This window comes from Lithobates pipiens, unplaced genomic scaffold (genome assembly GCF_037356315.1).
Source record: "Lithobates pipiens isolate NorthernLeopardFrog02 unplaced genomic scaffold, aLitPip1_a1.2 Scaffold_3, whole genome shotgun sequence".
Lineage (NCBI taxonomy): Eukaryota > Metazoa > Chordata > Amphibia > Anura > Ranidae > Lithobates > Lithobates pipiens.
In genome coordinates this window covers 73556775-73571308 of record NW_027507790.1, presented here as the reverse complement: position 1 = coordinate 73571308, position 14534 = coordinate 73556775, and positions in this window count along the sequence as shown.

The window sequence follows — 14534 nt, the reverse complement described above, 5'->3', positions numbered from 1 at the left end:
CATACTATGCTCCCACTACCCATCCTCCTGAGGAAGCTTAAGACCCAATCCTCGACCCTCCCACTGTGGATCTAGTCGCCTGTGAGGCCCAAGCCCTCCCTCATCTCACTTACCCTGTCTCACCTCTGTCAAACTCATCAGCTTCATTGGTACATTTGGCAAAGCTACCCGAGTCTTTCTCTGTCCCTGTCTCTATCGCGGTCTCCTAACCTGAACGCAAGAAAAGCGGTTTCACCATTGACCCCTTCACACTTGTGTCTTCAAAGACTTTGGAACAATACTTACCCCCCCCCCCTATACTTTATTTTATTTTACTGTGGTTTTCTTTTCTTTTTATGGTACCACTTGTAGCCTCCAAGGGTCCTTACTCTAGATCCATCCAGTTTTGGTGACATGGCAGTTATATTCTGAGCTACCTTTCTTCTGTACGTATCTTAGTTTCATGTACACATTGTTTTATTGTTATTTTTCTAAGTGCCTTGACTGTTGGCATGTGTACATCACCCTGACGAACAAGTGGATCTGTTTATGTACCATCTTCAATGATTACGTGTACCACCTTTACTCTAATAAAATCTATTTTAAAAAAAAAGTGAAAAAAAGCGAAATATTCCTTTAAATATCATGCCTGGGGGGTGTCTATAGTATGCCTGTGAAGTGGCATGTGTTTCCCGTGTTTAGAACAGTCCCTGCAAAAAATGACATTTGTAAAGGAAAAAAAAGTCATTTAAAACTGCTTGTGGTTTTAATGTAATGTCTGGTTACGGCAATATGAATGAAAATCAGTGAGAAAAATGGCATGGGTAGCCCCCACCCATTACCAGCCCCTTTGGGTCTTGTATGGATATTAAGGGGAACCCCGTACCCCCGTAAAAAAGGAAAGGCGTGGGGCCCCCAGGCCCTATATACTCAGAACAGCAGTATACAGGCAGAGCAAACAAGACAGGGACTGTGTAGGTTTGTTGTTAAGTAGAATCTGTTTGTACTTTTGAACTGGTACATTTTTAAAGTGTAGCTCCAGTCCAAAAATCTATTTTTAAGCTTTTTGGAAAACATGGGAAGGGTTATCACCCCTTTAAAAAAAAATTGCTGTCTGTGCACCTCTTCAGAAGATTTCACCTCACTTTCTGTCTCAATGACCAATGTTTTTTGAAAATTTGGGGTTTTTAGTAAAACAAGGATTGGGATAAAGCATCAGTGGAGAGGAGACACGTGTTTCCCATATCAACTCTCACAGAAGAGAATTTCCCTTCCCAGGGGTAGATTTCATCCCACTTCCTGTTGTCTCCTTCCGTTTGCAAGTAGGAGACATTTTTAAGTTGGATGTTTGAAAGTAGGGGCCTGCCCTATATGCTCTGCAGAAATTTGGGCCTAAGGTGTTGGTGTTGCCACAACACTGTAAGCCCTCAAAGTTACTCTTGGTGGGTGCTGGAACACCCTGCTGTGAACTATTATATCAAGAATTGTAATTACATGCCATTGTTGAACAGTGGTAGAAAAATTGGGCCTTTGGCGGTGGTGGTGCTGGTGCCATAACACTGTAAGTCCTCACAGGTACTCTTGGTGGGCGCTGGAATGGACCCCGCTGTGAAATATTATATCAAGAATTGTAATTACATGCACCTGTTGAACAGGGGCACAAAAAGTGGTGCCACAACACTGCAACACCTCACAGAAACTCTAGTTGGAGAGCAGGAATGAGCCCTGCTGCAAAGTATTGGATCAAAAATTGTAAACATTTTTAAATTTTAAAAATTGGGCCATAGGTACTGGTGCCACAACACTGCAGCCACTCACAAATATTGTAGTTGAGCGCAACAACGGACCTGCAAAATATTGCATCAAAAATTGTAATTACATGCCCCTGTTAAACAGGGGCTGAAAAATTGGGCCTTAGCCACTGGTGGTGGCGCCTAGAACCAAAAATGTTCTTACAAGCTATCAGCATGATCATTGAGGAGGAAGAGGATAGTCACTTAGCATAACAGGATAGTCACTCAGCATCAGCATAGGCAGTCTTGAAGGGATCTGACGTTTCAAAAAAAATATTTGGTTACATCAGCATCAAGTCCTTGGTAGCTGGTGGTGATCCAAGACCAATTCATTTTTATGAAGGTCAGTCGATCAACCGAGTCGGTCGACAGGCGCACCCTGTGATTGGTTACAAAGCCTCCAGCAGCACTGAATGTGCGTTCTGAAAGAATGCTGGATGCAGGACAGGCCAGTAGCTCAGTTGCATACTGTGCAAGCTCTGGCCAGTGATCCATCCTCAAGACCCAGTAACCCACAGGATTTTCGGTGGGAAAGGTGTTCAAGTCTGATCGTGCCCCTAAGTATGCCGGCACCATGTAAATCAGACGGTCACGATGGTTGCTGGAACCGATCATAGCTTGGGGCTGAGGACTAAAAAATTGTCTGAACGCAACGGTCAGACGGCCACCTTCTCCACCGCTCCTTCTGTGACTGACCGAAGCCTCAGCAACATGTTGTCCAGGTCCAGGAATTTGTAACCTCACAGTCTCTGGGAATGCATTGCACAGACCTTTCTGCAAGGCCTCCCAAAGATGTTTCGTCCTCCGCTCCTTCTGCGACGGCAAGATAAGGTCCGCAACCTTACCCTTGTAACGTGGATCAAGGAGAGTTGCCAACCAGTAATGATCCCTCTCCTTGATACAACGAATACGAGGATCCTTCTGCAGGCTTTGCAGGATCAGGGAGGCCATGCAGCATAGGTTAACTGAGGCATTCGGTCCGGAGTCCTCTGGATCACTAAGGATGACATGATCCACAGCCACCTGTTTCCAAGCCACGTACAAGTCCACGGGTTTCTTGGGACTGTAAATCCTCCCTAAAAGACTGCTGCTGATACTGAGTGACAGGCTCCATCTCCATGCTGACACAATCCTCCTCCTCTTCCTCCTCTTCCTGAGTGATCGGCGAGCCAGCCTGACCACTGTCGGGATAAAGGGGGCCTTGAGAGGTAAGGAAGTCCTCCTCTTCCAGCCTCTGTTCTGCCTCAAGTGCCCTGTCCATTATTCCACGCAGCGTGTGCTCCAACGGGTGGTAAAGAGGGACAGTGTCACTGATGCATGAAAAAAACTCCCCTGACCCTGTCCTGGTGCCATAGTCAGACATGTACTCATTGATGGCCCTCTGCTGCGTGTGCAGCTGCTGCAGCATGGCCAACGTTGAGTTCCACCTTGTGGGCATGTCACAGATTAGGCAGTTCTTGGGCAGGTTAAATTCCTTTTGGAGGTCAGTCAGCCTGTATCCCGGGTACCTGCCCAAAAACCGCTGCACAACCAAGTTAAGGACGTGACCCACGCAGGGCACATAGTTGAGTTTTACACACTTCTGGCATAATGGGGGTAGTTTGGAGCCGACAGACCAGAGATACATACTATCCGGCTGGCGGAAGTCCTTCTCCCCCACCCCGCCATGCGGTGTGACGGTGGTGGGACGACTTGTGGTGGTACTCATGGGGGCGGCTCTCCAGGAGGTATGGTTACTTGAGCCTTTTTATACACCAGATCACATGCAGTCTTTTAATTTAATCTCTCACTCCTTCACTGCATTCCTATCCCTAATAGGCACCACCGCACTTCCATTTACCGGCATACACTGTGCAAATGGCAAAATACACCGACTGTAATTGCTACAGCTGCCTGCGGATAGGATCAGCAGAACACCAGTAATTGGGGTAGCTTTTATATACACCTTGCAGATGGCACAATACACCGACTGTATTTGCAACAGCTTCAAATTAAATGAAATCACACTGTCTCTCTGTCTATCTCTCTTTGCCACCGCAACACACTACACAAGGCCGCCACGCAGCCGTCCTTATATAGTTTAGGGTGTGTACTAAACCCCCTGAGTCATAACTGGCCAAAGCCACCCTGGCTTTGGCCAATTATGGCTCTCAGTTTTTTCCGTGCTGTGATTGGCCAAAGCATGCGGGTCATAGTGCATGCTTGGCCAATCATTAGTAAGCAATGCACTGCGATGCCGCAGTGAATTATGGGCCGTGACGAGTCACTCGAATTCGGCACGAACGGCCCATAATGTTGGTAATTCGCTGAACGGACGAAACAGCCGATGTTCCAGTCTAACATGGGTTGGACTTGAGCACGAAGCTCATCCCTATTGTTGAGTCTTAGGAGTGCAGTAAGGATAAGCTTGCCTATTCAGACGTACGCCAGGTAGTTACATAGTTACATAGTTAGTAAGGTTGAATAAAGACACCAGTCCATCCAGTTTAACCTGAGTGAGTGTCTACAATTCTCCCTATGCCTGTACATTGCACACTCACATTGGTCCCTACCCTCAAGGAGCCCACAATCCAAGGTCCCCATCACCAAACATTTAGCTCATTCAGTAGGAGCTTAGAGTTTCCTTCTTCCCTTGGCAATGGTTTTAAAGGAAGCAGTGGACGCAGATGCCTGTCACATCTATAGCAACCAGTGATATCATCTGGCCATATTCATTTGCTTGCCAGGAATCCCCAAGCCATTTAAACACATGGGCAAGCATAGGGGCTGATATCAGTTGTTTACATTTCAGATGACAGCTTTGGGAGCATCAGGATGTGTCACAATACTTGCCAAACTGCTTGGAGGGAGATTTCCAAACGTGTTTATTATGGATCTAAAGGGTTCAAAAACATATCAACAATTGCAAGCAATTTTCAATTACAGAGCCATTGCTTTTGATCTACCCAGTGGTTCTCAACTCCTGTCCTCAGGACCCACTAACAGGCCAGATTTTAAGTATTACCTTGGGGAGATGCAGAATAGAATACTGCAATCACTGAGATGTATTTGATTTATCTTGCAAACCTGGCCTGTTAGTGGGTCCCGAGGACAAGAATTGAGAACCACTGGTCTACCCTGTATGTTCATATAACTTTTTACATAAGGAAAAAGAAAAAGAAATGTGCTATGTACTACAGCATTGAAAATTGATAAAGCTTTTCCTGGGTACTTAGTACCTAGCAGTAAGTGAAAATCCTACTGGAATTGTCACTAATGTCAATCCAATCCATCAGTTAGATAATAGAGAAGAATAAATATACTGAGAGCAGCCACTTGTACACATGGCTGCTGATTTGCAGAGCCTGCTATAAAATACACTTCAGTCCCATTTCCCGACAATACCATCTTCTTTCTTGATGCTGATGTGGAAACCCACTATCTTCAGTATTTGCTTTTGGGCCATAAGCTGCTTTTAATTCCCCTGTCTTTGCTTGACTGATCAAGGAAAAGTGAGGTGTTGTTGCAATGAATTAATATCTCAATTATTCATCTACTTATGACTTTTTCTTCAATGGAATACCAAATGTGCCGGGATATTTTCCCTAGGCACAAGAATGAAGCTTCTGTGACATATGATATGCTGCAACCTGTGATTTGCTACTTGGACACAAGCCAGCTCCACAAAGGTCTCCTGGTTACCTTATGGCAGAGCTCAGATAAAGCAGAACAGTCTGGTTTCGTCAGCCTGTTCACGCCACTTAACATTTCCTTTTCTATCCAAGTAGCATATTTTTATCTCTCTCCTATTCATCATTTTTTTCTGAGTACAATGTCACAATGCATTTTATTTTGTGCTTTTCATTAAAATATTTTTGTGTAGAATTGGAACAAGCATGTCTAATTCTGTATACTAAATAAGAAATGCTTTTAATATGCTCACATCAAATATAAGCATAAGGGCCTTTTATAAAGAATGACAAAATATTTTTTCTTGTTTCAACCTAGGGCAGACCATACATTATGCAATTTTCTTTCTTTCAACCACAAGTTGAAGGAAAAAAATTACTTGATTCCCCCATCAACATAGTTAGTGTTGATGGGGGAATCCCTCCCGTTGTACCATTATATAATGACAGTGGGAGGTTTCCATGCTGTCAGAATACAATGAAAACTGCCGGCAGCTATAGCTACCTGCTACTATTTACCTTAAATTATTCCTCATGCAAAGAAGTAGTGCACTTCCTGACATGACAACATTCAAGGCATATCCCATCTACTCCTGCCTCTAATGTGTGCTTTTATTACCAGACTTGGATTGTCTTCCTAAGCACTGTACTGACAGCTATTGATGTCACTGCATTGCTGCTTATTGTTTTTTGAGGGTCGCAGGAGAAGTGTTTCTACCAAAGGACCATCAGTGCAAGGATGTCTTTACTCGTGGTCCCTTCATCCTCAGATCAATGCTTTTGCCACTTCTCCTGCTGCTTCTTGATTATATTACCCTCTAATCATCAGTTCACCAGATCACTGGTCATAGGGGGGCAGGCTTTACATGAAGGAGCAAAGTTCTGCTCCTTTACCAAAGTAACCTCCTCCACAAGAAAATACAGCACAACATACAAAGGCAAAAAGATCAGCAACATGAAGCCTACAGATAAGACTGGTTATTAGTCGTTCATACCCTGCTTAAAGTAGGGTATACATTATGAGAGAATCAGCATAAAAGTTGCGTTGTATACACAACTTTTGACATCTGATTCAGACCTTCCAAACAAAAAATTGCGAAGGGACAAACTCCAAAATGTTTCTGGTACAAGAACAGAACTAAAGATTTTTGTTTAATGTGTACTGTTTTTGTACGAGAAGAATCAGGTACGAAAGACTGTACATGATCAGAAACAATAAGCAACAATAAGTAAAAAAGAAAAAGCCTTTGTCTTTCAATAATTTCTGTACAATTAGTACCATCCTCTGGTTTGATTTGCTGTGAAACATTGAGGAAAACTGGACGGTTGTTCGCCCGATTTTCTTATAGTGTATACCTAGCTTAAGTTTGTTTGGACATTTCTCACACAATATAGATTCCCTTCAAGGTGTGTGCCTTATTTCTCTTTTTGTGTAATTTTCAGTATGGGTGTTGGGGATGTTAGGGAGGGTTCATCTTACTTTAAAAGGTCCTTTAGCATGTGTCTTGTTTTTAATGTTTCTCTGTTCAACCTATATAACTTTTCTGCTTTGAAAGTACTTTGTGGGACTTACTGCTTCCTTAAATATCACCTAATGTACCCTAAAAATAAAAAAAACAGGATAGAACAAAACTGTGATATAAATTATATAAGGCTCGGTTCACACAGGGGGCGATGCGAGGCGACACGACTTGCCTCGCCGCGACCTCAGCGGCGACTTGCAAATGACTTCTGTATAGAAGTCGATGCAAGTCGCCCCGAGGTCGCCCAAAAGTAGTACAGGAACCTTTTTTCTAAGTCGGAGCGACTCGAGTCGCTCCTCTTAGAACGGTTCCGTAGTACAGAACGGGGGCGACTTGTCAGGTCGCGGGACGGCAAGTCGCGTCGCCTCGCCTCGCCCCCTGTGTGAACGGAGCCTAACTTGATAGGAAAAATTCATACTTAAATCTCACCATCATTGTTCTGTAGAATTCACCTTATATTAGGTAAATACTTGATATATTGGATGTAGCTATGTTTCTGCTATACATTGTACTAAACGATGACCTTTTACAATAATAAAAATTGTTTGTAAACAAAAAAACAATCTAAACAAAGACCCAAACCAACATGTTGGAAGCCCCAATTTATAAATTGTGTAACCTAATGCAAATTAAACAAATAAAGCTTAGCACTGGTGTATAGATAGATCTTCCTGTATAGCCATTAGTTAAAAAGGTTCCTACGACCAGTGGATAATTAAACAATTTATTATGTTTCGTTAAGAAGTGTGTCTGATAACATGTTGTATCCAGAGTGCTAATACATAGTCTTCGCTAGACAGTCTCTTTTATTGCAAGACTAATTAGGTGTATAGATAGAACCAGTAGTATCCTCATAATAGATCATGGCAGCTCTTCCACCCCCTGTCACAAATACACAGTGCGGACATACATCAGACTTAAAAGAATTATTTCACTATTAATAATGTCTGGATATTTCTGCACAAATACACTCCTGACAAGGTAAAGACTTTTATCAAACATGTCATGCTTACCTTGGTCTCAATAGGTAAATGTTATAAAACCACAACACATAGATATTTAGCTAATTTATCCTTTTTTTGTGCAAGCTGAAATTGCACGATGCGCCTTAAAGGTCAGGCATGGACAAAGAAGATGGATGACAGCTGGGAATGCTGTTGAGAACCTCTGACAGCCTATGTTTGCAGGTGTTTTGAGCTTCATCCATCACACTTTGTGAGCAGATGAGGCAGATACCGAACCCAGGTAGTTTATAAATAACATAGTAACTAGAATGACAGGGACCAAGAAAAGAGAGGTTATTCTCAATACTAAACTCATGAACAAGTCCTAAGTGAAAGAAGCCTCTTGAGTCATGCTTCTTATTACTCTCGGGGCGAGATCCACATATGCAAATTCTCTAAACCAAGGTGAGTAAATTGGACTATATGTTATAATTTACCGTGATTTGTCATTTCACCAACGTGTCCTCTGGCATATGTTTTAAACCTTTGCTCGGATATATTTGTCTGTTTTGAGATGTTTCCTAGTGAATTTCAACAGGATTGTAATCACTGATATAGACAAGTCAATTTATTTAAGGTTTTTATTTTTTATTTTCATTTATTTTCCATTAAACAGGAGAAACATGCCAATTTGTGTTGTATTTTTAAACAAGAAGATTTTTTTTTATTCTTTCTACTTGTGGTATCATATAACATAACATAACATAACATATGTGATATGCACTTACTTCTTTTAGGGTATGGGCATAACAAAAAAGTCAAAATTTAGGGCATGATTGTGGTCTTGGATCAAGAAATTGCCAGGTGTTTTACAAACAGAATTAGATAAAAAAAAATAAAAATCTTAAAGTGATTGTAAGGGTATTTTTTTTTAAATAACAAATATAGAGTGGCCCTGAGCCTGCTCTCCTGGGGTCCCTCGGTGGCTCTCTGCTGCTGCTCCCTGCATCAGATAACCCCCTGGGAGATCACTTCTCCCAGGGGATTATCATGTGGGCGTGCTCCTGAGTCTAGCATTCGGTGTCTATAGAGGCTGAATGCAGAACTCAGCCCCACCCCCCGGCACCCGCGTCATTGGATTTGATTGACAGCAGCTGGAGCCAATGACTGCACTGCTATCAATCTATCCAATCAAGAGGCAGGAGCCCGTGGAGAGAGAGACAGCGCGTCCCTGCCGACTGAATGAAGGGGTTCAGGTAAGTAAAACGGGGGGCTGGGGGGCCGATGACTGCCAGGTGTTTTTTCACCTTAATGTATAGGATGCACTAAAGTGGAGTTTCACCTGTTTTTTTGCTTATTAAAAGTCAGCAGCTACAAAAAGCACAGCTGCTGACTTTTAATAAAGAGACACTTATCTGCCCCACGGTCCAGCAATGTGGCTGCCCAGAGACTAGCTCCTCTCCCACTCCTTTCCTCGGCTCCGTCATGGTAACTGTGGGTGCTTCACGGCTGGGTGGGCACTGCACATGATGCACTGCGCTCTCCTATTGGCCAGCCGATATTCTGGGACCTGAGTCATGTCCCAGAAGATTGCTGGCAGGGAGGGGCCGCCTAGGGCGAGAAGAAGAGTCTTTTGGGTGGGACTCCGCTTTAAGGTGAAAAAACACGAACCTTTACAACCCCTTTAATTAATTTGGCTCTCTATAGTTTAATTTTTCATCAGCACAGCATTCATTTACCTTGAACATATCCAGACTGCTAAAGTTGCTTCCACTATTACTATTCAAGTAATAGCTTAAATCAATGTTATTAGAGAAAGACACACATCATTTAGTATATGCAGCCAGTGAATCCTGTAACTATAAAACGAAAATGACCATACTTAGTCATTGTTATATTGACTGAATTGGCTCTCAGTTAGTAAAATGTAAATTTAGTAATAAAGGGAAAAAAAGACAATTCTTCTTGAATATGATCTACAAATTGTGTTTTAACAACCTTTATTTCTAAATAGCAATAAAGACCATTTAGATGTATAGTTTCCATTCTTTAAATATTCAAGTTGTATATAAAAATAAAAAAATAAGAGTAGAAATAAATTGTTAATCAGTTTTAATTCAGACATGCAATCCACTTTTTCTTTTAAAGTTCCACTCCACTCAAGCACATACGTATGGGTAGGCTCCGCCCCCTGCCCTATTCCATGACCGGTTATACTATAAAAGTAAGTCTCCTCCCTGCAGGCCACATTCTCTTTTTTTTCCTCACTGCTACAGCTGGTTATGCTACTGCTGAAAGCAGGGTTTTTCTTTTCCCTCACCTTGCTGGATTCATCTGGCCAAGCCGCATAGTTTCAAGCCTCTCCTGTGATGAAGCTCCCCGCTGCACAGGCAGACATAAATGCCTATATGGGGGAGACCTCCCCCCTCAAGATCCAGGATAAGGGGGACGATGGTATCTGGTCTCTAGAAATTGCTCCTTCATCATGACTCAATGGATGGACACTCATTGGACTTTCGGTTGGACCATGAAGCATGCAGGTGGTAAGGCATCACATGGTGCACAAATCTATAGTATTCAGTTACTGTTGCAAGCATATGTCAAACATGCAATGTTCTGACCTGTCCATAGTTTCAGTCGGTTTACTATTGCCTCACAGGTTGTGGTTTGTGTCTGCAATACTGCTAATGCTGATAACAGGTGTGCTGTGCTGTGCTGAAGCCTTCCTATTAACTCAGCAAGGCCTGGTCCTACAGGCTTGACTTATTGTCTGCAGGTATGCTGTTAGCTAGCATCACTGAAAGCGTATATGATATATGTGAATCTTACTGGCTGTTCATAGTGCCATTCTGTTTACTAATGCTCCACTGGTTGTATCTGTGTCTGCAGTATTGCTAATGCTTAGGCTGATTTCAGGTTGTGCTGAGCCTTTCCTATCAATGTAGGGCCTGGCCCTGCAGGCTGGGTTTTCTGTTTATTAATGCTTGATTGTAGTATGGGACATTTTTTTTGCAGTACATGTGTCTAAGGCAAGTTTAACCTACTAGTGCTAATTGTCTCATGACTATTAACCTGCACTGTTTGCCTGTGATTACATTGACTCAACAGTACTATGACTGCTATGCGTTTATCTCTAAGCATTTGCATGCTGACCTTGATGCTGAAATGAAAATCAGGATCTGCTTAATTACATTACCTGTTAGCAATTTGTAATTGCTTCTGTTAATCGTGGTACACCACAGAGGGATATGTGGTTTGCCATTTGTAGTGGTTACTACTGATAGACTTTTAAACAAATACTCCCAGGCTTGGCTCCAGTCTTTCAGCTCATCTATGGACCAATAGTAATCAGCCTTCCTAGAGACCAAAAACGTTCATTAAGGTGAGGGCAGGTAGGTATATTCTATATTATAAAAGAGTACATTTAACTGCCATAAGAGGCAGACCAAGGAAATCTTTACAAAAATCATAGTGGACTGGTGGTAACTGGTATGTCGGCCAAAATGTAAAACCAAGTTGCAGGCCAGAGGCAGTGGCAAATGGGCAGAGACTAAGAAGGCCTACAGTCACTACTGATTCCACGCCAAGCCCAAATCAAACAGCTGTGTTTATTAAAAGGCAAACTCTACCTCAGAAGCACTTGGTCAGGGAGTCTTTATCAGACTGGCTAGATGGGTCAGCCTTAGCTTGTTTCTAGGAAATTGCTATGGCAAGTTGAGATGTCAAAAGCAAAAAGTGGATGTTTTAACTCTGTCCAAACTGACTGTGTGGCTCTCTATTGCAATAATGCTCAGGTACTAAGCTAATCAACTAAGTTGTTTAAAATGTACCTCTGCCTCAGAAACAGCCAGTCACACAGGCTTTATAAGATTAGCCAGGGGTGACATTCTGCCAGAAGAAAAGCAATATCCTTTACAGAGTCCCTGGGACAGAAAATGTATTTGGAGATGAAGAGCGTTCATACTACTATTAAGTAGTGTTTGGTGGCCTGCGGGGGAGCTCACGGTAACCAGACTGTCAGGACCCTGGACGAGATGAAAGCAGGGCTCTGGTCAGTGATAAACGCTATATGATGGTGGATCCTAACATGAAAATAAAGTAGCCAGTGATGCAGTTCAGCCACTGTGGATACAAGACTGTATGTTGTTTCTCTGGCAGTCTGTTGTGGTCAGTTAATCCTTTTGGCTCATCCCACAAGTATCACATAACGCTTTTAAGTCAGAGTGGTGACTAACTGTTCAAGTCGGATCCGGTGATATCTAAAAGGGGGAGTAATCCCTTGTGTTAATCACCAATGACCAGAAGATAGCCAAAAGTCAATGTAACAAAGATTGGATGACAGGTTAAACCTGGGAAAACTATAGAGGAGAACAAAGAATCAATAATCATCTTTATTTGTCTACCTAAACCCAAGTCGCCGAGTAGGGTCAGCTGACAGAATTTTATATAAAATCTGAGCTTTAGGATCCGTGGGTCCTGTGCATTAAGGAGGCCATTGGAATTTTTCATTCCTCTCCTCCAACTCATTGCATTCCCTCCATGATGCATTAGAACACAAGGGTTGTGACTGCATGTTCAATCAAAAGTAGGACTTGGTCAACAAGCAGAAGGATTAGGATCCAAAACCGCATATGACATCATTGCAATCAATCTCTCCAGCCATCAGTAAGGCTTGGCTTCCACAAATCGTTCCCCATTATTTCCAAGGAGTACCATTAATAGTGGTAAGACTTCAAATTGCAGCGACTTCAAAGTAGTCCCTGCACTACTTTTGTCCCACTTTGATGTGACTTGGGGCCATGGACCTCAATAATACACAGGCATTGCTTCAAGTCTCATAAAGGTCGCATCAAAATCAAACAACTTTTTAGGCTGCAATAGTGGAAACCTAGGCTAAGATTGTAGATGATCTTTAGGCCTAGCAAGTGTGTGTGTTTGTGTGTGTGTGTACTGTATACACACTTAGACACCCATGTTTCTGCAAGTACCTTTGCTTGGCCGTTTGAGTTCACTACGAGTTCATCTGGCAAACTGTGGCCTTTCCACAAATTCTGGGCATTTCCCAGGATATTATGTCCAGTAGTGGCCTTCTTGAGGGAGCAAAGACTTCTGGTGAGCCTTGTTTAGGCAACAACTTTGAGCAATGTCTTCCAGAAAAGCCCGGCACTGAATGAGTTGAAAGTAAGCAGAGGGCTGCCATGACTGTGTTAACAGTGGCAGTCATTGGTGGATTTTAGATAGCTGTAGGATTGGCCAGGGAGGCAGTGGGGAGTGGTTAAAGTTAATGTAGGGGGCAGACCCCACCCCCTCAGAAGCAGAATGCCAGGTAAAGATTAGGGAGAGCCATCATGGCGGCAGAGGAACAACTTTTTGCGCACCTATGAGCGGAGGCTGCCACACGGGCCCACAAGAGGTCCCGGCCTCCGGAGCACTTCTCTCCGGACAACCCCAGGGCTGCATAGCACTCAGGGAGTCCAGGGCAGGCTCTGTCGAGCCCCCCGGCAAAAAGAGATGCAAGGAGAAGTGGAGGGCAGCAGGATAGCGATTCTCCCCTATGACAGGGACAGAGGAGCGGACGAGGGGGAGGCTCTGGGAGGGCGGCTAGGCCCAGGACACGGCGGGAGCAGTTACATGCAGACCACACCCCTTCCGGTTTGCCTGCAGGGACTGGGCCTTAGCGTTGTAGAACCAAGGAGGCGATGGCTGGTCCTCCTACCCCTACGGCCAGGGCCACCAGGCCAGAGGAAGAGGAAAGGAGGAGAGGGACGCCGAGGCAGGATTTTCCTAGCGGGGCTGAGGTGGACCGCACCAGCCCATTAAAATCGGCAAGGAAATCGGTGGGCGGGTATGCAGCACATCGAATGGTGAGAATGGCTGTTTTACTCTCGGCATCCAGGGCCGTTTCACCTGGAGGGCTGTCTGGTGAGGAGGAAGAGAGCACAGTCTGAGAAAGGGCTATTGGGTTTTCTGGCGGGCATCAAGGAACTGGTGGGCAGGTTTGAAAAACAGGAGAGATCCGGGAGGACTGAGGTGGCCCCGGGAGCACCTCAATGGAAACAGCTGGCCCCTTGGTGGCGGGAACTATGGTGCCAGAACAGCAGGCAGTGACTAAAGCTGTGGGTGCAGGTGAGTCCTCAAACAAACAAGATATTATCCGCTTGGTAGATTCCACTAAATGTGAGGTATATGTTTGTTTTGAGGGGCCGCTAGGGGCACACCTGAAACCGGAAGTGCGGGAAAAAATATAGAAGGGTGAGTATGTGGAAAATGTTCACTACTGCCACTAGAGAAATTTAATCTCGATGGGGTGAAGCCCGACGGTTCCAAAATGGACGACGAGTAGAAGAGAAGGTATAGGTTGATTCCTAGGACGTTTGCCAATTGGCTGCAAGCTTTCGTCATTATGGCAAGTGTGATTGGATAAGAGAATGCCGAACATTGTTTGGCTCTCTTTTGTTACATGGATTCAGTAGGGGAAGCATACCGAGTATACAGGGGCACAGCATGGCTGGGATATGATGAGCCATTTCGCCAGATGAGGGTGGTACGTCCATTGCTGAGATGGCACCACAAGGACATGATGGCTCATGACATCGGTGACCACAAGGGATGGGACCACAAGGGATG